General features: G+C 39.0%; 1 protein-coding gene across 7 annotated transcripts in view; it reads right to left on the bottom strand.

Moving 5' to 3' along the window:
* The window catches only part of PLEKHG1 (pleckstrin homology and RhoGEF domain containing G1), a 130,963-nt gene that overhangs the window by 53,268 nt on the left and 54,634 nt on the right, over positions 1–23,061 (bottom strand). Inside the window, exon 1 of one of the 7 annotated variants that reach the window (XM_040697650.2) lies at positions 15,367–15,574. The exons of 4 other annotated variants lie outside the window; for them this stretch is intronic. The gene's annotated coding sequence lies outside the window, so the exon portion shown is untranslated. 2 more of the 7 variants (XM_015284269.4, XM_015284270.4) reach the window with 2 other exon arrangements.

Below are 23,061 nucleotides of genomic sequence, written 5' to 3'. Positions count from 1 at the left end.
AGTTAGAAAGCACAACGTTACTGTGAAGATGTAAACCCCGATGAAAAATGCACAGGATAAACAAGATAACAGGGATACCCTTCCGCTAACTTACTCCAAGAGATTTTACTAAAATTACATGGCAAAGAAACACCTGATTAGCCACATTTAGTGGGAAAACAAAGGGTTCCTGTTACATTCCATCACTCCACGCTCCCATTTTCTTCCTGTTTCTCTGATATGTTGTCTGCCTCACAGATAACCTGAAGGCATTAATACACAATATTTGCTCCGCAAATACTCTGAGGCTCATTAATACGAAAACCAAACAAAACACAGTCCAGGTCAATGAAATCGAAGCCAGAATAAAAGTAGCTTTTCATAAAACATACTTGTAGCCAGATACATGGGGAGATTTTAGCACACCTTAAAGAAAACAAACAAAACTTTACTTCTGTGTTTAATGCCAATGTCATTGCTTATTAAAAGTAACAGCAACAAGGATTAGTTGTAGTAGTTAAACTGCTTGCTCAAACGCCTGCACTCCCACAGACCTTCGGCTGCTGCTGGATGTGGCTAATTAATTGCATAAAACGCATTTGACTCAAGTTCCTCCATTTTCATACACATCATTATTCCTGTATCTTTCTATATCAATTCCGGCAAGCAAACTCTTTGGTAATTGAAAATACTGGTCTGCTTTATCCCCAGGATTTCATCCTGCCCCTCGCCTCAAAGTTCATTTGGCATGACATTCAACCAGGAAGCAGATTCCTGTTCCCAGCTTCCAAGCCCTGTAACAAACACTCTGCACCCTGCTAACGTCAACCAGAGCTGAGAGATAAGTCATGGCTCTGCTCAGCCATGAATCTCTATCTGAGCTACCTGAGGTACCTGTTACAAAGCCACGACCCTTCCAAATAACAAAGATTCTGAACATCTTGCAAGGTTTATCTTCAGAAGCCCCTCTGAGGGTAGGCAGCATGGTTGCTTGAACCAGGCATGGATATTTTAGATGATTTCTCTAGGCACTTTTCCATCAGAAAGCACATAAACTAAATCCCCTTTGTTGATGCAGTCCCATGCCCATCCTTCTTCCTCCTTTTTGTCAGGGTTTGGATGTAGCTTTTCACAGCTCTGATACAGTTTTACAGTAAAATACCTTCATTCTTCTGCCAATAGACTGAATTCTTCACCTTCTGGCTGGTAAAAAGAACTCATCTTTTTTTGTTGTTTTTTTGTTTTGTTTTGTTTTGTTTTTGTTTTTTTTTGCTTTTTTTGGGGGGAGAGGGGGGAGGGAACAACCTTCCCAAAAACTGGTCTTGCCACAGCTAAGACGGCTGCCCTCTGCTGACTGTTCCTTGGAGAAACTCTGACAAATACTTCTTGGAAACAAAACTGTTTTTATAAAAAACAAGTTTTTTTAAATAAAAAGTAAGTTCATTTCTCAGATATATGAGGCTGAGCAATCCCCATGTCTCCACCACCACCGATGTCACAGCATCAGCAGCAACTAGAGGCACCCAGCTGCCAGCAGCATGCACAGCCAGGGGTACGGCAGCTCTCTCACCATGGACAGGCTCGGAGCTTGTGCTCCCTGACCCACATCTGGCCGGGTCACTACGTTTTCGATCAGCATTCTTTTGTTTACTGGACCCTTTCAATGATGAGCCAAACTAACACTGAGAACTTTTGTGAATCGTGAATAACGGTATTAACTCAGTCTGGAGGGAAAAAATACTAAAATTTGCATACTTTAATTAAGGAAAAACAGTGATGACTTGTTAGTTCAGCACTGAAAGGAGGATAATTGCATATTTGTCCATTCTCACAAAGCAAAACACTCCCCAAACAAGGTCGTTTCTTGTTTGTGTCTCTGCATGAACCCAGCTAGCCCTCCCCCAGCCCCACAGCTCTCCCCGCCCCCTCTGCCCCCTGCACCCCATTAACAGACACACACACACACACACACACACACACAGTGCATGCTGGCAGGACACAACCTCAAACTGCTTCCGAGCAAGAGCCACAACCTGTGCACGTCCTACAGTGGTACAAGGGCAAGAAACACCACATTTCATCCCAACAGGCAACTGCAGTAGTGCTTCAACACTGAAGTGGCATGCAAAGCACCTCTCCTACCGTATCTACTGTTTTCAGCACATAATCATAACCAGCTTCTCACTGAAGTGCATAAACTTCTTTTATCACTTGCTTTTCTTTAATGCATATCTCCTGCCTCTAACTACATTCATAGTAATGATAAATGGTTTTCCATTATCTCTGCAGCCTTGGCTACTCGAGGACATTAGTATATGATGAGAGATAAAGCAGGCTAAGTCAACTTTATATTTGAATACAAGCCCCATCTAAATATAGGTGTTTATTCCTTTGAGTTGTTTACTGTGTACGGCATTTTAAGAAACAGAGCACGGGTAAGAATTCACAAGTCAATTTATATTCATAATTAGCACTGTTGCTGCTTTTCTTCTGGCATGAAAAAGAGCACCAATGATACTATCTGCAAAGTCAACATTACCAGAAATTGCAGCTTCACATCCTCTGGAAGGTCAGCTAAATAAAAGTGATGAGACTACAAGAATCTTTTCCTGCATTTTCTTAGAAATATCTGCGTTTCTCCAAGAAAACATTTATATTGCAGATACAATAAGGCGGGACTGTTTATAGCAACTTCTACATTTAGTATTAAGTTCAGACACAGCACTGGGATTTAGAAACATTAATGTCATACAGCTGCCTGACCGAGAAAGTTTAAAATCCATTCACTGCAATAATCCCAACGTCCCCACATCCTCTGCTTTGAACGCTACCCAAGTGAAGGTCTGCACATTATTAGTTACTAACTTCTAAGTACGCACATGTCATTTCTAAAACTAATAACCTCTGAGAACAAAGCCACATTAGACAGCTACAACATTTGCAGGATTATATCTCTTGATATTATGAATTCAGCATAAACTGCCATGAATGATACGTTGCCAAGTATTTTTAACTGAACTTTGAGCAACAGAAATGCCATTTATTAGCAATCTTACAACAAGGAAAAAACAGCCGTCAACTAATGTGTCTCTGTCTGCCCGACCGCCCTCCCCACCACGCAACGCTTAAAGCAGAACAGCCTCTGTCAGAACCGAGCCCGCTAATGCCCGAGAACATTACTGCAAGGGAAAATCCTCTGCGACAGTATCTCACCACTGAGGAATGTCTCTGGCTCCCTGCACAGAGAACGAACAAGTCCTCTATTTTTCAGATCCTCTCAGAACAGACCACGACCTACCTGTGCAGCAGGGGGTAAATGCACGCTCTGCCTTCAGCTGTTCCCGAATTACATCACTTGGGCACTCAGGTAAAATGAGAAGCTCCTGCTAGTCCGTACAGCTCCTTCGCCAGAAATATTGCATGAGTCAGCTTTTATCTATCAAAACCCTAAACACAAAGGCTGGGCAGAAACCTGATTCACAACTTTTTCACTGCCTTTTTCCCAGTGCACCGAGACTCTTCAGCATCGCTGAGAGCCTTAAATGAAACATTACATCATTCGACTCAGGGACAGGACAATGGGCATCGCTGTGGGTAACTTTAACATGCACACTTCACTGAGCAACACCCAGTAACTTCCATTTTTCCAGGCACAAAGCTGTAAAAATAGCGAAGAGAGCCCATGCTTCCATGGCATTCCTTATGCTTTGACCCCTTGATTTGCTGACAACATTGATAAGCGTACAAAGCAAATAAATAACCTACTGGTATTGTGAAATTTCTGTATTTATGTTAGAAACTCCCATGGACCTGCAACACTAATTAAAAGGGATCGTTCTTGATCCCATTCTGCCTTTACATAAACAGGAACAGGCTTCTGCAGTGTGTTTGTAAAACTTCAGTGCTTTTTAAAGCGGAAGAGGAAAGACTTTCAGCAGAAAATGAGAAAGCAGAACCACCAAATGCTCTGTGCTAAATCACAGTGAAGGATGGGAAAACAGAGAAGAAATTTGAAGACAAGGGAACAGTGAAAGGACAAACTGAAGGAAAAAGGAAGAAATAGAGAAAAAGAGAAAAATAGATACAGAAAGAGAAAATAACTGTAAAGGGAAGAAAGAAACAGAAATACAAGCAAGAGAGATGAAATATACAGAAAGAAGCTTTAACACAAAACCTTGCTTGCTCACTCCCTGATTGCAGGTCTCCCTGCAAAACCAGAGCAGCTTTGCTTTAGCACAGGTTGCCTCCAAGTCCTGTGGTCCAAGTTACTGCCCAAATCAATGGGCTGGGCAACAAGAAGCAAACTACTGAGACAGAGAATAACTGTTTCTGGGCACCTTAAAAGCGGGCTAGTTGTAGCTGCTGTGTGCACAACAGTGGGGACAGTGACAACTCGGATCACCCATAGCTTTACTCCTCTTAAAGTGGTGCAGATGGTGAGAAAGTCAATGGCTTTTTTGGTATGGAGACTCTTGTGGTCTATGGTGGGGGTGATGGCACTTCCTGGCTTGGAACTGGTAGGCAAAAGAAACCAAACCTGATTCCAACCACTGCACACTTTCCAGGTGTTGTCTCACAGCTGTGTGCTCAAACCTAGCCCACAAATATATACTCTAATCTTAAAAATCATGTGTAAAATTCACTCCTCCTCTCCTCACATGTGACATGGCCTCGGCTTCATTTGGAGTTTTCCTAAAGAGCATACTCCTTGCTCAGCACCTTTCAGCAGGAAGCTGGGTGAAAAGAAAGGAAGTGAAGGTGGCCTTGAGGCCATTTACAGAGTCAGGAAATGCTTTGATCTGAGCTTCAAGGCTGCCAGGGTGAAAGTCCCATTTACCCAGGCTTAAAGATCAGCAGTTTATAGCCCATTGCAACACTGCCACTTGAGGTCTTTGAGACAGGCTCTCGCAATCAAGTATTTTCTCCTGTAGTTTTGGAGTTTTTTCTAATATATGCATGTTTACATTAAAAAATGTACATGCATACAATACACGTGCCCAGTTCTTGCATGGCCTACACAATATTTCAGACAGGGCAACCATGTATCTACAAGTTCTGGACACACTCAACAGGTATAGGAAATCCAGCACTGGTTCCAGCATCCTCAGCTAATGAACACATAGACTGCAGTGCCTGTGTACTCTGAAATAATCTGACTGTGGCTAACTTACTGTATATTTGCTGTGCATCAGTGTTCATACAGAAATAGTCATCAGCTGAGAACATAAATCCCTAGACCTCTACTTCCTTCACACCTGGAATACACCTCACCCATGGAGCTTTTATCACCTCCATTGCAGGTTTTTATGTAACCCTTGGGCAAACTTGTAGGGCATCAACCAGAGGCAGTGCATTGTTTTGCTCCTTCTGTTAACTACAGTCCTATTATACACAAGCAATATCAGAAACAGAGCAAAAATGCTTTGTCATTTAGCAGTGACAAATCCCTCAAATACAGAAGGTTTCAATCTAGCCCAGCAGTGGACTGACTACGAGTCAACCAGAGACAGAGAGCTTTTCACATTTGCTTCACTGAGCTAAGTGCAAGCAGAATCTGCAGTGATGCAGCATTTCCTGGAGCCACTGGTACAAACTCGCAGTGAGCTTCCATGAGCATTAACGCAGGTAGCAGGGAGGGGGGAGAAGTGCAGAGGACCTTACTCTGTTCTGCTTTGCTCCTTCAACTCTGCAGATCTACATTTGGCTTTGGCTCCCCTTTATATTCCCTCATATCAAACAGCAGAGGTTCACTCCACACATGATGATTTCCCTAGGAAATTCCTCCCTCAGTCACTTGAAACATATTTCAAACCAAGATTTGTCAGTGTAAAAAACTGGAAACTCAGTTTTTTGTTTTTAATCCTCTACCATGCATCCTCAATGTAAGATAACATAGACATACCAGAAAAATAATGGTTTTGCCCCACTTCTCCTTGTTTTCTAACATTTCATATCTCCTGGATTTGGCTTTTGTTTATCTGCATTACCTTCCAAGTATTTGTTCCTTCCTCTGTCCTTTCTCCTTCTTTCCTCCTTCCTCCCTCTGTATGCATAGAGCCATAGGCCACATTATTACTACATCAAATTGAAAAAGGTGACCTGTTTTCATTTTGGAGTAAAGCCTTCATTTTTCTTAACTTTAATAATAATTGGAGTTTACAGGAATTAGGAGTGATGTTATTATATAACTGCTAATTAGTTAAGGATTTACTGAAGAAATAAGTAATTCTCTGCCAAAACTGAGTAGAAAAAAATAATAAGAGAAGGAAAAAGAAAAGGGAGGGGAGAGGAGAGGAGAGGAGAGGAGAATAGGAAAAAAGAATTGAATAGAGAAGAATAGAGAAGAGAAGAGAAGAGAAGAGAAGAGAAGAGAAGAGAAGAGAAGAGAAGAGAAGAGAAGAGAAGAGAAGAGAAGAGAAGAGAAGAGAAGAGAAGAGAAGAGAAAAGAAATGAAAAGAAAAGAAAAGAAATGAAAAGAAAAGAAAAGAAATGAAAAGAAAAGAACTAAAAACCCACCATAACGCAATCACGGGATACAGTCAGGCTTAAGGACACACTGACATCTTCACTAAAAGTGCAGTGCAATGTATTAATAACTCTCTGCAATGCAGTAGCTATTTAATCTGTACACAGTGCTGCAGAGACACCTAACAAAAGGAATAGTCCATCACATGCTGCTGAGGTATTGCAACGTAAATAGAGCATATGGATCCAATGATCCATTTATAGGCCATCTAAAAGGATTATTTTCCATCTCTTTGGGAACTTTGGAGCTTTGCTTCTTTGCTCTTAAAAAACAAAACAAAACAAACAAACAAAAACAAACAAAAAAAACATGATGGCCCAGTTTTGTAAGTAAATCAGTAAATCGGATTTTAAATGAAAACTCCATACAGATATGTATATCTGAGTGACTATGTGAGAATAAACACACAGTTCTTATCTCTTTCATGAACAATAATGCAATCAAAACTTTCTTCTCTGCCCTCACTGGTATTTACAGAAGACTAAACAATAATTGTTCAGTGTGATGGTGTTAGAATTTTTAAGCTTTTTGATATTCAAAATTCCACACCATGACCCGAATGAAAGTCCATATAGACTCTTCCTTCTGCTCACCACCATACAGCATCATGCCTTGCTGCTGGCACACTGCTAATATCTTTCCAACCTACACTGCATCACCATAACGGTGCTTGTACATCAGCTCTGGTTTCTGCTTCCTTTTGGGTTAGCCTACTATGCTCAGCATGCTGCTGCTAATGGAAGTTTCCAACCTCAGACAACCGAGCAGAAGCTGCTGCTGAAGTTCACCTTTCAGAGCCTTCTGCAGCACAAGCACACTGGAGTCACTGGCTATTCACTCCCTATACAGTACAGTGTGCTGGTTGCTTTATCACAAACACTGTGATGTTTTTAAGAAGAAAAAGGATAAATGCATCCTAGCTGGCAATGTAAAGTCCATTTTGCCTACCATACATAGGGATGCGCAATCCCAGCAAAAGGGATTATAGCATCTAAGAATCATTCTTACTAGTCACAGCCAAATGTTTAATTGTTTGCCCACAAAACAATCTTCATAATACCTCATCTCTTCCAGTTTAACTCATAGAATATCTAGCAGAAAAAAAAATATTGTAAAAGCCAGTTCTTTGGAAAAGACAGTTTCCTTAATTCTAAGTAGAAGTGTATTTTCAGAAACTTTAAATACTTGAACTTTTCCTTTAAATCCAACTGAAAGATTTATTCCATTTGTTTTTGAATCGGAGACACTTACTGGAACCTCCTCTGCACCTCAGGAAGTTTAGCAACTGGAATTTTGAAACAGAACTGAAATAATAACACCAAAGTCATACCAACAGATGTTTGCATTTATAGAAGAAGAAAATCTTTCCTCTGGGTTTCCTCTCTTCAGTAAAACTAACAAAAAGCTCTAGCCTTTTCATGCAATCATTTTCTTTTGCCCACTCTGCTAAAGATACAGTAGGAATTATAAATGTAAGCTAACAGCTCTTTCAATACCCCAGTTCAATAGGAATGTACTCAATGACAGAAAAAGTACCCAGGACTTAAAAATGACTGCAATAGATTTTTGCAGTATACAGTAATGTCTAATTTGAAATCTCACAGCACTTTGAATGAAAATAAATAAATAAGAAGAATGCAAGCAGGTGTTCAAGATCAAAGTACTGGTGTGTGACAGTTCCTCTGACTCCACTGCTTCTATAGCTGAGAAAGGTATTTCGCATAAATAAGATCCAGAAGACTAAGACTGCCAAATGTCAACAACTAACTCATCATAGCAGTAATTCATGATCTCTCATTGCCGCCGTATACAAGAGACCTGCAACAGCGCAGTCACACGCAATATTCTATTTTTATCTTCTACTGATGATCCTTTTACATCTTGACGGGTTGTTTACCTTGTTTTGTTCCTCCCCTACCATACTGTCAATAAACTTTAGGGTAAGGTGTGAAAGACACTCCAGCAGAGCTGTGTTTTTGATGAAGAAATGGCTTATCAATGCTTTCAATGCTGCTTTAAGGTAATATTGCAGTGTGTGCTGCTTTTTAGCTTTTTCATGAAAAGAGGCCGTCAAGAACACTGAAGCAATACTTTCATTAGGACTTCTATATCCAAGAAGCAAATAAAGGATTGAGATGATAGTGGATCACTGCAGTGTCAGTGTGCAGTGTAGCATAGCCACTACACTCACATACAGATGGCGTTAATCCTGCAACACTCACCACCACATCAGTAGCCAAGATGAGCATTGCCAAGAGTCACACACTTCAGAAGCTACAGGGCAAGAAACAAACAGAGTAGAGGCTTGGATTTGGCTGCTGTGAATATTTGGTGTGAAATTCACAGTGACCTACTCATTGAGTTATATGATTTTCTCTGCACTTTCCTCTTGCTAGAACAATAATATCCTTAATTTAAACAGAAAGACAGTCAGACTTTAATTAAAATTAACATATATTGACAGTCCACAAGAATTCTTTACTAACAGCTACAGATATATGAGCCCATGGACTTCTAAATTGAATTCTCTAACATCCACATTCAGAGATATTTCAATTGATCTTTACATGCACATAACATCCTACAAAGAAAGCCAGTGAAAAGGGTCTTCAGATTTCTACTAAACATTTGATTTCTCTTAAACCTTTGATGCAGTTTGTTGTCAACCCAATAGAAGGAACCCTGACAAATCCAAATAAGAGAGGGGGCATGGAATCTCAAAAGTATATGGCAAAAAGTATATATATCTTGCAGCAAGGTAAGAAAAATTAAAACATTCATGAAAAGACATCACATAACTGTCACCACCCTTCTGCTTTCCTCACTTTCACAGCAACAGTCAGTACCACCATCACCTCGCTCTTGCAGCCTCAAACACTTTCACAATGGCTAGCTTTCAGATAGCATGTAACTCTAACCAGCATCCAAGTGCATCCATGTGGGCTGAACAGCCAACAGTGCTCAGTGAACAATTCGTATTTGCCTTCTCAGCATTCAAACCACAGAGAACGGAGAAACAAACCCTCTACTCGAACTCAAATCAGAGTTGTTCTTCTCAGGTTTCTCCTTCACATTCTATCTTTCTTCCATAGGGCCATTCACTCCCACCATTATTCTTGTTGCTTGTTTTCCACAAGAAACAAGTAGCAAATCCCTCTTTATTTAAATATTAGAGTTACGCTCCGTGACAAAATCTCAAAACCCAAAGTGCATATAGAAATGGGGCCAGCAAGGCTAATACTGTGACCTGAAATCACTGAAGGCAGGAGGCAGAGCATGTGTTTCCTCTGTGTTGGGACTGTAAGATTTTCTGACAAACCATGCCAGAAAACAATTCCTTTTGTTGCTCTTGTTTTTACAGAGAGCATCACAGGCTTCTCAGCTCCATATCCCTTACATGTGGGAACCTACCAGATAATTCAGGGCCCAGCCTACTGTTTAGGAGCCATTCTCATCCCAATCCCTGTTTATCTTCTAAAAAAACTCACACAATAAAACATTTGTTTTCATCCTGTGAGCACAATAAAAAGGTTAGGCTGTAAATCCTCCATGAACTACCTCCTGTAAGGCCCAGTAGCACAGGGCTGGTGAGGCAGTGGGGGCAGAGGAGATGCCGAGCTCCAAGCTCTTCCAGTCAAGCTGAGGAGGTGACCGGCTGCCGAACAAAGCTGTGCATTCACTATTGAGAACTGGGGCATGCTGAAAGGCTGAGAGGCCACTGCATGGCTATTATTCTGCTACGTTCAGCCTGTTACCACAGCTATTAGCTGGCATGCTCACTTTTCAAATCCCCATCTCTTTGGAAACCCTGACTACCATTATTTTATTACAAAGAGGCACAGGTTAAAAGAAGTGTAGCTAGGCATTTTCCTACTATTCTCCTTTTGCATGATACATTCCTTACGTAGGCAGGATTTTAGTAAGAAACATCTCAGTTTTACAGGTATTCGGAAATTATCTAGCAATTAAAATGTTTCATTAACAAAGATTTTGGCAATAGAATTGTAAAGTTTGTGTAATTTTGATCAGCAGCAGAACGTAAACAGATGACCAACCATAACTCTTCATTAATACCTTTTGTGCAGGGAGACAGTGATAGAACAAGTAGGAACAGTTTTAAATTAAGATAGGAGATATGAGGTAGATGTTAGGGAGATATTCTTCACTCAGAGGGTGCTGTGGATGTCCCATGCCCAGAGGCATTCAAGGCCACGTTGGATGGGGCCCTGAGCAGTCTGATCTAACTCAGTGAGAAAAGACAGTGGTTCTCCTCCATGCCATTTTTCTTATTTTACGATTTCTATAAAGAGCCACAGATGATATCAGCTATACTTACTTCTGCAATCAAAAGCATTTATCTCACATCCTGTAAGTAGTAGGAATGGTGATATTCTTCTCCAAGGCAAGTAATATGAGGAGAGTAAACCAGGCCCCTTTAGCAACTGATCAGCATCACTTTACAGAGCACCAAAAGATATTAAAATATCCACTCCATTGATTTTTTCAATGAATACAAGTTCTCCTTAATTTAAACCAAAAGAATTGAAACATTTTAAACTTTTAAACTATGCACACACCCTGCCAGTTATAAATTTATTGCAAAATATTTTGAAGGTTATAAAAACAATCTGGGAGAAACATTCCCCTCCAATGAAATCAGAGCGGAATTCTTTGAAAACAGTGTCAAAGGTTTCTAGTGCTGAAGGCCTGAGTATCATGTAATGAGAAGAGTCAAATCCACTGTGGCCACACTGCTGCCTTTTGTAGGGCATCTGTTACAACTGACTGCAGCTCAAATAAATGCAACATGAAAAAATTGGAAGAGGCCCATGGCTAAACCATGACATTCATATGTATGCTGACAAATGGAAGGGAAGGTGTCAATGGGTCTCCACTGGTAAGAGATCTCAATGGCAGAATTTGAGAGACACTGAGTCACAGCTGCAAAAAAGCACTTCTCAACAAGCACAGCACAGTTCCACTGCAAATACCAAGAAGGGACTTCAATATTCCCCTTTGCCTTTCAAGGTACAACAACATAAACCCATTTTTAGGACTTGAGGAAAGACACTGACACAAACTGCACTCCTAAAAGTATGGCATTCTGTTTACCAGAAGGGTGTAAAAATTCTAACTTAATTTAACCACAACATTAAATGTATGCTTATTTTGATATATCTGTTTTCTTTGTAACTTATCCACGTGTAGGGAAGAAGGGCTTTTCTGTATTAGGAGAACACTCAGGAGAAACTCCTGATGCTTCGGACAATCTATGGTTGATATTTTTGCATCTGCTAATAACTGTCTTAGAAGAATACTACACCAGCAAGAACATGTGAGGATGAAAACATCTGTAAGTCCTATCCACTTTGTTCTCTTAACCTGTCATCATTGTCAATTTACAGGATTTTGAGTTGTGGTTTTCCTTTATATTGATTTTCTTAGCATTCACATGCCAGCATGACATATCTAGGGATGAAAGCAAGGCAAATATAATTGGGATTTGCCAGAGTTCTTACCAGGATTTTATTTGTTATCAGCTTCTCTATACTCTGAGAAGGGTATTTCAAATTTCAAGTCTCACCATGTCAGCACTTTGTCTCTCACATCTAGAGATGGCAAGAAGCATATTTAAGATAAAGGACTCAATAATCAATATTAGCGAAGAGGAAAACAATTATGGAGTATGCACTGAATGAATGTGTTAGACTGGGGCCCACCATCTTTCCCTAGTATTGACATTCCTTTCTTTTTTATGTTTACTTTCCTCTTCGGAAATTAACATAGTTGGTATAGGAATGTATCACTGATACTGGTAGTTCTGCTTTGAGACTAATATTACTCTATATATAGTGGTGTAGTTAAGAATCTTTAATATTCCCACTTGCCCCTTCCATCGATCCCACATTACAGACTGGGCGTGGAAAGTGATAGCTTACAGTGTTAGTTTAAATAAAGGTGATTCACTAGGCAACTCCACATCCTCATCTGAAGTAGATTCATTTTTAGAAAATATAAATCTTTGGAGTTGCCAGAGTGGAATGAAACAGACATGCATGCTGCACACTGGGGTTTTCAGATTTCCAAAGTGCTCAGCCATGGATTTTTCCCATATGAGTTTTAAGGAAACATTTCTTGTATTTCATCAGAAACTGGAAATACCACCCCACGAATATTAAATAAGTCATGCCTCCCATTACTAACTAGATATCAGTAGTTCAGGAGAATTATTATTTACTCACTAAACTGCTCTTTGTCTCTGGGATTTAATGTATCAATCATGTGGTGCTTGGCCATAGAAAAGTTCACTTGATATCCTGTTACTGTTTATATCTAAAGGTTTAAAATCAAATAAACGATTCCTGAAAAAGGAATTCTATTCTAACTCAACATAAAAATTGGATGGATTTGGCACATTTCCTCTACACGTTTATTTCTTGAAGTCTTAATGTGAATGATTTACTCTTTTCCATCATCAGAACCCATGCACTGATGCAAGAGTGCTTTTCCAGACTATCTGATATCACAGCTTGGTTACATGCGTTTCTGAATGGAAAACTGATACTTATTGCATGGAATCATTTAATATAATTTCTAGAAATAGGAATAAAGCATCACAGTGAAGGCAGAGGTTATGTGTAACAAAATCTTAGCACTGCAGTTAGCCTGGTAACTTTGACTGTGCTCTTAGGTAGGCTTCTACATCTCATCAAGGTATTCAGGGTCATATTTCCAGAATTGGTCTATGCTTAAAGCTGCCAAATTTCATGCCCCTTGTCAATGCAAAGCACTCAGGACTTCAGGCAAGGGGAAGCTGATGGAGCATGGTAGCTTTAAAGAACAGCTATATATTTAGCTAGTGAAAACAAGTGCAACACACTGACTTCAGTAGACTACAAAGAAACAAATTAAATAGTTACTCCAGGAAGAACGCATTGTATACTTAACTTCTCTCTGACATAGCTTTTCACATATGTTTTCAGGAACACCACTATCCATAAGCCTCATTAGACAGAAGCCTAAAGAGGCTATGGTCCCCTCTGATACCACAAAAGAAAGCTCCACTGTATGAGGTTCTTCTTTCCCCTTCCACTGTTGCTACAAGGCTTTCTACTTTACATAACAAATGAATTCACACACAAGGCAATGCTCAACCTTCTGCCTCATGAAGTCTGTTACAGCAGACCAGAAGTAATGCTGCAGCTTCTACTTGCACTCTAGATCTAGAACAAGAGTGGCTCTCCTTCAGCACAGCCATCCAGTCACCCAACAGCAAACCCACAGTCAGGAACAGGATTATGTCAATTTGGACACTTTTGCCCCAGCAGATAGACCTTATCTGCTCCTAAACTTAGTTAGCTTATATGATGTGTAATCAGCGTTATATTTTATGGCATTGCAATACACTCATTTTTTATGATAGAAGAAAAAAAAGTTCAACTTCACACCTGGTGGGCAAAAAATATTGATAACGCATTCTGCTGCCAAATGATACATGTTTGTTTTGCAATGGAAGACAGAAGAATAAGAACCTCAACCTGTTGTCTCACCATGCTGTTACAATCCTCCATTTTGCTGGAAAGATATTGAAAAGCTCAAGACATTTTGCTATAGCTTTATGCTTCTCAAGTGCAATAGAAGCAGGATTGGCGTGAAGTTGCTGAAGCCTAAAGACTTAGTGAATATAATACCCTGATACAAAAGATAGATAAATTTCTTCTTTCTTTACCAACTACATGCACCAGTGATTTAGGACTCTTGAGCTCAGGGTTAAAGACAGCATAGCATCAGAAAACAGCACATAGAACCTTCAAACTGATTCCTCTATGAATATTTCTAACTTCTGAATTTGTTTATTATGTATATGGTAAGGATATTTTAATATCTTTACATGAAAATCTGTTGTCTTTACTCCTCAGACTTGCCTGACTTGTAGCCATGAACAGAAGGAAGAATAGTCTTAACTTAGTTGAGTCTTTATTGTAAAGTAACAGAAATGTTGAGCCTTATAGCAAAGAATCAGTAGTTTAAATAATTCCAAGCTAATTTTTAAGGTCGCATATCCAGTATACAAGAATAAAGCTTTTAAAAAATTCACTTTTTATTCAACAAATAAAAATTCAGCAAACAGACACATGAAGGAAGTACTTTCTTTGGGGGTTTTCATGTGTATGTAAAGATCTTTTCCATACACATGTTAACCCCCAGTTGCATTAGGCTCAGTTTACACACTGATCATAACAAAAGATGTTTCCTTCTGCAGTGGTTACTCTGCACTTCAACTCCCCAGCAAAAACAACCAGAGTTGTAAAAACAGATGTGTCAAAAGGTTAAGAAATGAACAAATAGATTTTCTCCAGCTGCATGAAAGTAGCTGACAATCTCAACTCTCCAGATCACAAGAGTGAACCAAATATCTAGTGTTGATTTAAAATGGAAATAACGGAAGGGGTGAAATTAATCTAGCAAAAACTAAGCTGCTGCATGAAGGAATACTATCAATCTGCAAAAACTGGATGATGTCTAAGAAGGATGAAAAAAATCTTAATATGTAATTTAGTATACAAACTATGAATACAAAGCAAAATCCCTCATATTTAATGCCCAATATAATTAAGCATTATCAAAATAGTAGAATATATTAGAAATAAATCATGTAATAAAATAAAGGTTGCTCAGCAAGAACCACAAGTATTTTTAAGCCTGGTATTTATTATGCAGGTTGTATCAAATTTGAAACACTCCTAAATATTTGATACTTTGCTATTAACATTTGTATTTTGTGAATGCTGTGAAATAATCTATATTTTTTCCCCTGCTTCCACCTTTTGAACCCAAACAAGATTAACAAGGCAGTTTACCTTTCATGCCAGTTGGAGAAAAGGGATGTTCTAAGACTCTTCTTTTGAATGTTCTCCTTCCCATCCTCCAGGAGGTGATATCAAAGGTTAGCAAGAATTTAGTGTAGTGGAAAGCACCACAACTTAAAAACAGATGAATCTGAAAAGCTATCCAAGATTATAATAACTGGACATGTACTATCTAGACCATTCTCAAACTTCTAAACTTGGTTGAGAAATACACAAGGTATCTTGACCTTGCTAGCAAACATGATCTAAGTATATTTATTAGTGAAAAACACATCATACACAGGTAGCATACTTCTGCAAATATTTACTTGTCATTCAGGAGATTAATGTATGAAGGGAACGATCACAATGCATTTCCCATCTGCTGCCTTTTTTTTTTCCCTCTACTTTAAAGGCACAGAAATTGTACAGGCCATAACGAACGAGAGGGAATGGCTTCAAGCTGCGTCAGGGAAGGTTCAGGCTGGACGTTAGGAAATACTACTTCTCTGAAAGGGTGGTCAGGCACTGGAATGGGCTGCCCAGAGAGGTAGTGGAGTCACCGAGCCTGGTAGTGTTTAAAGAGCGTTTGGATGTTGTGTTGAGGGACATGGTTTAGCGAGAACCATTGATGAAGGGCGGATGGTTGGACTGGATGATCCTGTGGGTCTTTTCCAACCTTAGCGATTCTATGATTCTATGATAATAAAATATTTACTTGTTTCATATGTCAGTCAAAATCCTTACAAGAGAAGTCAATGCTAGCATGAGGATATCACAGACAGTGAGGAAAACATATTCAGGTTCTTAATATTCAAACCAGTTCAGACTCAGTATACTGCTCCACAGCTACTTTAAATCCACATTAAACCTTGGTTTAACCCAGGTTTGTCTCCCTGAACACATACACCCAGCCCCGCCTACCACAACAGCACCCATGGGCTAGTGGGCACACAGCTCGGTGTTGATTTGCAGCAGGTTTTTTCTCAAGTTGTAACTGCATGAGCACCCTCACCTTGCTGGGAAGAGGCCCAGAAGCTACCAAGAGAAAAGGCTGTTCTCTCTGTCACCACAGCAAAGTGTTTGGAAATGCCTGGGAAAATAAAGATACCACACTCTGGAGCTACACGAGCCATAGGGCATAGATGTCTCCCGGACAGCATGCCTCAAGTTTTGTGGTTTTGATTCTTATACAGCTATGCAATTACTACAGTGACCATAACAGTTCCTCAGCAGCTAATATTTGCCACTCAGGTAGTGAAGTAAAGTAATTTGTTACATCACTAAGAAGTTGTAAGATATATGAACAAGCTGCAGTAGCCAAAGCAACTGATAAGTCAGCTGTGCTGCACCCAGTGATCAATTTCAGAAAAATCCTCCTCAGAACTTTTGGCGTAAAACAATGAGATAATGCTATGGTTGTTTTCTTTGCTACTTAATTCTTGGAAATCACAACTACCTTAGAGATTAGATGACATACCACAGTAAGCTTCTGATTTTACATTACTCAGTCACTAAGTGCTTTCTGTACTTTGCAACATTTACATGGTTGGTCCCTGACAAAAATTACAAAAAAAAAAAAAAAAAAAAAAGTTATATGTATTTTTATAAAACAGCATTAAAAAAAACCCTGGTAATTTCTAATAAAATATGCTCTGCTTTTAGATTCTACAGCAAACAGGAGTAAGCAAGCAAAATTGAGAAAGATGAATTAGGTAGCAGAAGAGAAAGCTCTTACCTGAAAACTTGTCCTACAGTACTCGTAGATTTATTTTCACCAAAGGTAGAAGTCTACAAACACCATAATTCAGACTTTGCCCAACAAATGTTTATCTGTCTTCCAGAAGGTAATTAGCTACTGCTGTTTTCAAACATTTTAGAAATATTGTCTGCAGAGCAACCTCCCCCCAGGATTAACTCTGCACTTGTAAAGCAGCAAAACTGGTTGCTCTCTGGGAGATGTTCAGCACAAGATTAGCACAAGATAGCTAAGAGTCATCCTCTCATTCTAATTTTAAAACTACAGTTTTGGTACCACACGACTGGACATCTGCCATCACTGCAGGCCTCGAAGAGAAGTCAGGTTTAAAAAGAAAGAAAAGAAGTTTGCTGCTCTGCAGCATCCTCACAGCATTGAGTGCTCTTTCCATGGCTAGTTTTATGCTCCAGCTCTAGAAAACTGTAAACATTCCAGGTGATATCTTTCAGTTATTTGAATGTGGAAATCCTCCAGAATTGCCTTCCATAAGCTGTCCGGGAAATGCTATTTGGAACATTATTTGTACTATAGCTAGGACTTAAACTCCCCTACAGACTACATAGCAGATGGAAAAGATTTTCCTAAAATAGTAGCATCCCTCCTGCCCACACACCACATTGCTAACCTACACTGTAATAAACTTGTCAAGTGAAATGGGATGGAAAAAAAAAAAAAAAGTATTTTTTTGTTTGCAAAAGAATAACTATATGAGTTGGATAGTAAATAAACTACATGAATTTAAGAATTAAAACAGTCTCCCTTCTTCAATGCATGAGCATATTGACACATTCATCACCTCCTTTCTTCTCTCTTCTGCAGACATAGTTAAGTTACCGAAGTTACTGAGTAGGACTAAAGCCACAGAAACCACATATCTTGAGTTAAAACAGAGTAAGATGTACTACCCTAACTTCTTTCCCCGAGGTATATATGGCTAGTTTATCTTCTCTTTCTCCAACACAGCAATGGAGGAATGGGGTGCTCTTTTCTGGCTTAGTTATTATTTTTAAAAGAATTATTTTTTCAAAACTAAAGCTGAAAACTTGAAAGACTTTAAAAGGAGTAGAAATTACAGGAAAATGTAACTGCTGCACAGCTTGATAAGCAAGTAAGTCTTAGAAAAAAGAAAATGTCTGTTTTGAACAAAAACATTCTTATGAACAGCAGTCACATTTAAATACGAGCTCCAATTTAGAGCAAAATTAAATGTTATTAAAGCGAGGTATAAATGAAGGGAGGAAATCAAGAGGGACTCTTAAGATGAGGTGAACAGAGATCCTGATGGTGGATAAAACTCATTGCTAGGAAAGCAAACTCATGTTTGTAGCAACATATCAGTTTCACATAGAGATAGTGCTAGTTATTAAGCTAATACAAACTACATAGACTATGTATAATGAGACATTCAATGATATTTGCTGCATGCATGGTCATAATCAAAACTGACTTTTCTATTAGGCAGAATTAAAGCTATAGCATACATATGAATTTAGGTCCTAGGAGCATAAATCAGGAATTCAATGGCCACAGCACATTGACCAGTACAATTACCACATCTATTAAAACACCTCATACTGGCCACTGTCACTGGTCATGTTTGCCATGGCGTGTATTCTTGGTAGCACAACAAATACCTGAGTAAAGTATTCATAGGGTCAAAACATCACACAAAATTGCCCTAGCATTAGAAGATATATTGTAGCTGTAGTGGAGGACAGTATGTATGCTGAATTATAACTACAAGTTATTGCTCTATAAATGGTTCTCAAACAGTAGTCACGTCATTCCATGCATGCTGAACAGTAAATTCAAAAGAAAACTCCTAGAAAATACAGTGAACTAATCATAGCAGTCATGAACATCACATGCTACACACTTCCTTGTATTTGTTAATATACATCACACAAACCTAAATAAATACTTCAGTGGGTGGGGGCAGTAACTTATTTAAGTTTCAAATAAATTATCTATCCCTGTTCTCAGGAATTATGACCAAAGTTTGCAACAAAGAAGTTGCAAATGGCAAAGGACTAACAATGCAGGTTTTCCATTAACTCTTTTCTTTCTACTTGAGGGATATGTGAATTAAAGATGAAGTAAGATTTACTCCACAGAAATAGTATTGAAGTATGAAGTGAGGCAGGATTCCCAGAGAGATAATAGTAATTACTTCTTCAGATATTCCTTACAAGTCAGTTTTAAATTGAAAAAAACTGTCCAGTTCTGAAGTTTAATTAGCACTGGCAGGTCTGGACTGCTTGGAACATTTTCACAATTTCAAATATCAAAGAACTGATTGCAGGTTGGATATGGGGAAAAGGAGCTGGGATGGTAAAGGGGAAGGAGCAAAGGAGGCATTTGTTTCTCTCTGCCAGCATAGCTCTCTCTGACTTCTCTGTCCTACACTCAACTTTGATCAAAAAAGGAAAATAAACTAACTCAGTGATAACATTCTTAGCTGCTGTACAGACATACAGAAAACCAATTTAATTGTCTCCCTGCTGTGTCCTTCTGGTATCACATCTTCCCAGTCCCTGCCTCACAAATACAGACAGGGTTTGTGTTCTCATCTCCTTCCTGGCTGACCAGGAGTGAGATTGCTGCTTTTGTTACTGTAACTTACAATCCAGTATTTGGAGATTTTGTATCACATTGCTGAAAAAGAAGTTGCCCGAGGTGTGTCAGGGCCCTTTCTAATACACTTGAAGAACTGGAGGAGAGAGAATTTCAGCTGCATGCATCAGAAAGTAAGCCACCTCTGTCAGGTAAGCCTGACCCAGTTCTGAGTTGCCCCTATTTTTAACAACCTTTGATTTGGCCACTGTGTTCAAGTATTGATATCTTCCCCAATTCAGAAAACTGCAATGGCGCTTTTATCTTTATCACAGAGGCTTAGCTTTGTTCCTGTGAGCAAAGAGTAAAGGTCAGAGTAATCTCACTCTTCTTCTCAAGCAGAGTTCCTCATTTCAATATTAAACATATCCTATGTGCATTCAGTTAATAGTTACACGTCTATTAATACACCAACAGTATAAATATTTTTAGATTAAAAGTTCTTCCACCACAGTTACACAGCACATACTTGCTTAGACAGAGATCATACCACAGCTGTGTTGCAGTCTGTATTATCCTACAAAGCATGCAGCTCTTTGAACGTCACTCAGCTTACAGAAGTCAAAGGTCTACTACATCCCCACCATCTTTGCTTGACTATATTCCATTTTTAGTGCTAATTTGATGACAAACTATTCGTGCAGACTTGATCCAGAATATAAACATACGGTCACAGCAGGAAAGGTTAAAAAGTTTGTTCTTGTTTTTCTTGTTGTCTTAAATAAAAAGGTCAAATACTAAATTAGATCCTGCATTTTTTATTTAATCATTGTATTTATTGGAAATACCTCATATCAATTCATGAGTTATTTTTAACACACATCTAGCAAATATATTAAAACTACTTTATGTTGCATATGGACCACAAGCAGAGTCATCACTATTACACTGCATCAAGCTAATGCACAGAGAAGCTCACTGATTTTGAAAAGAAACAGGCAGGTAAGTAGTTCTAAGCAGTCACAAAGTTTTCCATTTCTTCATGTTAATCATGTATCTATCACTGTTTGCACTGTACAAGCTAAAGGAATGGAAACAAAAACTGCAGTAGATACAACCCACATCTTTGTAATTTTAGGTTAAGAACTCATTCTTACTACTGACAACATCATAAAATAAAACATATTCCCCAACTTCCTCATAGCTTTTCTCAGCCAAAAGCAATTAAGAGTACTGTACCTTTGGGGAGTGTTGAGGAAGGGAGGGAATGTCTGATGAGGTTATGACCCTTTTTCTGATAAAAAAAAACCAAAGATCTATGACTCCATTCCACAAGAGACTGAATATTGAGCATTATAACATTTCTGAATTTCCCCTGGAGTAGGTTCATTCTTTTCATTTCAATTCTTACAGCAGGATCAGCATTAAATTCAGAACTGCATTGGTACAGTGAAAAAAAGAAGTTGATTGTTGAAGTTTTCCCTTTGACCTGAACAAGTCCACCCTAAATACTGAGTTACATGCCTCTGTGCAGGCACATTCTCTATTGCCGTTACATGTTAAACTCACTGCAGAAATAACATTCATGAACACTTGCTTTTATCAGGTTTAAAGTCACATCGGACTTCCACTCCTTTGCCAGCTGTAGCCTAGGCAATAGCTGCCTGGAAACATCTGAGGTAAGTTGATCCCTAATTCTTACGCAGATAAAAGTCATTGCTTAAAATGAGCTGAACTGACAGATTGGATCTGATCATCTCTTTTTTCTGCACACACTTAATGTGAAAGCAGACTTTCTTGACAATCTGGCTCTTGTCAAGATCTACTGTCCATCAGCAAAGCTGATGGTGATGATAATGATGATGGTTGTTCTTTTGTCGACTTGTACTCTGGTGTTACCTTGCATATCAGGGCTGAATGCCCCTGAACAACCTCTGCTATAGGATAACCACTTGTAAAAACAACCCTGATACACGTTATAAGGGTTTGCTCTGGGACACTGGCTTTCCCAGTTTCCTTGCATGACACTCGGAATAACTGAATTCCCAGCTATGGCAGTAGGAGTGCAAGAAGAGTGTGATACAAAAGTTACAGTTACAGTTCCTTTGTTATTTGTGGGCAAAAAAAGATGATTTCTGTATGCTTGGGTTACTGAGACAAGGGTTCATATGACACTGTGACCAAACATGACACCATGACCACCAAATCCACAGAACCCTCCATGGACACTTCTGGCATAGTCTTGCCTGATTCTTCACTCTCTCCACCACATTACTGCACACCTCACATCTTCAGTTCTTCTCCTGACTTTTATTTCTTTAATCTGATGACCAGGCCAAAGACTCAACTCTATTGCAAGAAGTCAGACCTCAACAGAACAATAGACAGAGTTGTTAAGGGGTACTTCAGTTACACTGGTCCAACAGACACAAGCTTTAACACTTACAGTATGAAGAGAAGAAAGCAGCAACTTTTGACATAGTCCTTTTCTCTTCCTATGACATGATACTCTTAAATTAACCAGTTGTCAGTGCAATCATATACTATTATTAAACCAGAAACCTGAGAAATAGAACATAATGGTTTTACGGATTTTCTTTTTCAGACATTCTATCAGGATTCTCTAGGATTACCTTTATTCCTGTGACAAGTAAGAACATTTTACAATGCGGCTAAGAATTTACCAAAACCAAAATAAAATGATACCTTTTTCTGCCAAGAGGATAAAGTTGAGTTAGTTCCATCATTGTAAAAAGGAAATAAGCTACTGTTTTGTTCAGGCTGAAATGGAGAATACACAGTGATCTCAGCTTGCTGTAGAGGAAAAAAATCTACCTGCCCACTAGGATTTCACACTGAGATTGCTATCACAGCCATTGTGGTTTAACAATTCTCTTCTTTTTAGCTCCGAAAACATAGCCTTAGACATTTGATTAACAAATTCAGTCCTTCCATGCGTAAACACAAGATTCTTTTCTTAAATGGTACAACAAAGGGTAACAAACCACATCACAGGAATAAGCATGACACTAGCACTTTCTGAAATTAATCACAGGCATCCAATCAGACACTGGTGAGGAGAAATCTGCATTGACATCTATGGTTAACTTGATTAACTGCAGCCTCGCTCTTTACCTGACAGTCTGTTCACTTCCCATTAATAGGCTAGAGGTTGCAAAAAGGCATTTCAAGGGAAATTCCAAAGCTCAACATAAATAAAGGATTTGTTAGTGGATACTGCTTTCAAGATAAGAAATTACACCAGCAGTCAAGGTATCTGAACTAATTAAGCCCTCCTAACCACAGAATGTTTACTCTGAAAAAAAAAAAAATATTGGCTTCAAATGCTTTCAGTGCAATTGCTGTACAGAATAGCCAACAAAAGCACTACCTGT

This window comes from Gallus gallus, chromosome 3 (genome assembly GCF_016699485.2).
Source record: "Gallus gallus isolate bGalGal1 chromosome 3, bGalGal1.mat.broiler.GRCg7b, whole genome shotgun sequence".
NCBI lineage: Eukaryota > Metazoa > Chordata > Aves > Galliformes > Phasianidae > Gallus > Gallus gallus.
This window is presented reverse-complemented; position numbering and strand designations above follow the sequence as displayed.